Source organism: Amphimedon queenslandica, unplaced genomic scaffold, assembly GCF_000090795.2.
Source record: "Amphimedon queenslandica unplaced genomic scaffold, v1.1 AMPQUscaffold_12334, whole genome shotgun sequence".
NCBI classification, from domain to species: domain Eukaryota; kingdom Metazoa; phylum Porifera; class Demospongiae; order Haplosclerida; family Niphatidae; genus Amphimedon; species Amphimedon queenslandica.
This window is the reverse complement of record NW_003547429.1, coordinates 15,572-19,087: the sequence shown is the minus strand read 5'-3', so window position 1 is coordinate 19,087 and position 3,516 is coordinate 15,572. Positions and strand designations below refer to the sequence as shown.

General features: G+C 37.7%; 2 long non-coding RNA genes across 2 annotated transcripts; one reads left to right on the top strand and one right to left on the bottom strand.

Moving 5' to 3' along the window:
* Nucleotides 1-2,411: 2,411 nt before the first annotated feature.
* Nucleotides 2,412-3,050, top strand: LOC109588021 (uncharacterized). Its single transcript, XR_002187928.1, has 2 exons — nt 2,412-2,673; nt 2,811-3,050. It is a non-coding gene; the product is annotated as an uncharacterized LOC109588021 (long non-coding RNA).
* Nucleotides 2,939-3,504, bottom strand: LOC109588020 (uncharacterized). Its single transcript, XR_002187927.1, has 2 exons — nt 3,355-3,504; nt 2,939-3,162 (listed from the first exon to the last, which is right to left on the bottom strand). It is a non-coding gene; the product is annotated as an uncharacterized LOC109588020 (long non-coding RNA).
* Between the last annotated feature and the right edge of the window lie 12 nt (nt 3,505-3,516).

Below are 3,516 nucleotides of genomic sequence, written 5' to 3'. Positions count from 1 at the left end.
GATTCAATGGAGGATGAATGAAGAAAAGGCAAAACTAATTCTTTTCGTTGGCATGGAGCTTTTTCAAGCTACAAAAGCTGGTTGGAGGAAAGAATGGTCGCTGCTAAGCATCTCCTAAAAGGGATTTGGTGCAATATGAAGCACATTCTTTAATAGAGCTTGCTTTCTGCATTAGCCCATTCATACTCCATAGAAAGTTGCCGTCCACGAAAATTATTTCAGAGCATAGATATTAGAGTAAATGAAAGGGATAGGAAACTTCCGTTGCGTGGGTGGATTATTCCATTGAGATTATTAGGTTGCCTAGGCTAGCAACTTAAGCTAGTTACCCCTGGCCAGACTTGCTCTCTCCATCTCTGCAGCACTGATTCTCACCTATAGCACTTGCATAGTAGTGATTGCAGTGCCATATGATACTTCAAAGAAATCAGCTGTTATACCACTATCATGCTGTAGCCAAAATAGCAAGATTTAGGCTCTTCTATTGCATTTATTCAGCGATTAAAAGTTAAAAAAGTACTAGTTTGTTCTTTGGTCCCCATTATCTCAAAAGCAATATTATAAATGAAAGATTTAAAGCAAGCTCCTATTAAAGAATTCTTTTCTTTAGGTCTTCCAACTTTAATAATTCCAAAAGCTTGTTTTCTCGACATTTTATGCTCAAAAACAAGTAAACTTTCCGTATTTAGTTGGGTACCATTATCTCACTGCTTGAATGAGTAATGACTAAAGAGGCTTCAGATACAGAATCTAGATGAGTTATTCTGGGTCTTCCGCCCATTATCTTGTCTTTGCGAAGCATACTTTTGCTACTACAAGGGACGAATTAAGGCCTAGTCAGGCTAGTCGCCTATAGACCACCCTAGGCGAGAATCGAATGCGTAGGAAGATTATTAGAAATTTTTACGGTTGTAAGGCGTGGTTTAGGATGAAATTAATTTCGGCCGCCATTTTGGTTGGCAACTTTCAATGGAGAACAAACGGGCCGACATAAAAACAAACCTGTATTAAGAATTCTGGAGCAAATTTGACCAAATCCTTGACAGGAGAAGCTTATAGGCAGCTGTTCTTTCTTATAACAAGCGCTTTTTAGCTATTGATAGAGCTACAGCAGGTAAGTGAGGCATTTTCTTCGTGCCTCCATTGACTTCCATAATAAACTTGCCAACCAAAATGGCGGCCAATTATGATGTGTGGGCAGATACCGTATATAAAATTAATGAAATTCATAACTTTTCCAATTCACGCCTAGGGTGGTCTATAGTGGCTATGGGAAAATAAACAGGTAGAGTATACTAGTATCCGGATTCCTCCGCTTTCTAGGGTAAATAGCTTGATTTCCCGGAAACGGAAGTTTCCTATCCCTTTCATTTACTCTATTAATTTTCAGAGCATAGATATTAGAGTAAATGAAAGGGATAGGAAACCACCGTAAAATTTATGGGCATGTCATGCGTTGCCTAGCGACGTATGCAAGTTGTCGTTTTTCTTACCGGGAAACTAGGAAAATGGAGGACCATCACTGGACTTCTTGGCTTATAATTCGTGTCTGATACGGAGTACAGATCCAGTTCCAGGTCAGCTGCAAAGATCAAGATCATATCTATCCATTGATACCTGGTTCAGAAGGACTGCACTAATGGCCCGAATGAAATCCTATCTTGAACTCCTACTGTCAAGTTGTCCAAACTGCCGATTTTGTTTTGTACCTTTTTCTGAAAGTCAATTTTATGAACCATCTATTGGTGTTTAAAAGACATTAACCAATGTTATAACCGAGGTCTTGAGACATCTTCTAATAGGAAATATTGTATGGTTGTGATTTCTAAGCAAAAAGTAGACCCAAATTTTGCTTTTGTTTTGTACCCTTAACTCGCCAGTAACAAATACTCTAGCCTTAAACTTTTTTGTATCAGTCTGTACTTCAAATGCGGAGGTCTTCCACATGTTTTGGGGCTTTCCTTCTATTTCATAAATAAAATAAAAATAAATATTCAGTTTTACAATTTTTCACAATTAGAGATAATTTTGAATGATACAAGAGCATAAATATCATATGAAAGAAAATAGAATATTTAGCACAGCCATAAAGAAGGTACTACATAGCAAAGAAGCTATTCATTTTGTTTCTGGAGCTCAGAATGCAGCAGAGAAGTGCCCTTGTCATCACTGCAGGACCTTATTCTAATTTTTCATACACCATTTTACTCTAATAATCCGTTCAATTTAATACGGTATTAGCAACTAGCATTTCCTGCCGGGAACGGTGGTTTCCTATCCCTTTCATTTACTCTAATATCTATGTTCAGAGTCAGCCAGGCTCAGTCACGCCCCTTGCCGTATATCATTCTTTGACGTAATCATATTATATCTATGACGTAATTCATTCAGGTCTATATAAGCATGAGCATTCGTGGTGCTTATCAGTTAGAAATGATATTTTTACTGCTACTTTTAATGTTGCTCAGAAGAATAAAAGCTTTAGTCGAACAAGTGGCAGCTCCCCCTCGAGCTCCAGTGCAGGAGAGCACTAGAGGAGCAGCAACCTCACCCGCCGTTATTGTTGCTGGTGATATTCTCTGGTACAAGAGGGACCCGCCACCAGATGCTCACTGTCAGTTCTTAGTGCAATCTGAGCAAGAGACCAGCTACTGTTACAGAAAATGTGAAATGGTTAGTGCAAAGTGAACAGTTGTAATATTATGTCTGTATTTGAAGAATGCATCAAGTGAGCTGAAAAGAGAAAAAACAGCACCCATACCTGTTTATTATTAAACTTGTATTCATGCTAGTCTATTATCTTCATTTAGGTTGTATCTCAGCACAGCAAATTACCCAAAAACTGTGTTGTCTAGCTGATTGATCACTGGAAAGGCCACCAACTCTCACATTACTTCACTGCACAATATACTGTGACATGCACATGCAAGACACAATGTGACAATTAATCACTATAATACTCGATATGCACACACAAGTAAATTTCTAGTTCTTTAATTTGTATCAAATGTATTATGTATTGTGTCTATTTTTGTTTCCAATAATGCTGGTCATTTCTCCAAAGAGACTCCAGTTCAGTATCATAGTTAGGATATCTTGCTAGAAATGAGGAAATGATTCCTTCAAATGAACTATCAAACTCATTAAGAACAACAGAACCATCTAAAGAAAGGAATATAGACTAATTAGTAGTGAAGCAGATTGGACATTACAAGCCATCAAACTCTATACAATATTCACAGCATACCCTATGCAAATAAACCAACCCATTGGTCAGGCAGGTTAATTAATGATAGACCTTATTTTTACAAGGAAAGACTGAGGACATCCCTCATCCACCCATCTCCTGCTTACCAGTATCAATTGAAGTGTGTGGCTGTACAAATAACCTTCTAGGCATCTTCCTAGCCATTACAATATCTATTAACAACAAATGATCATCAGTAACAGTTGAATATTTATTATACAATAACTGTCCTGAGCTAACGTCTGCTGTAGACTTGTAGATCTAGAAAA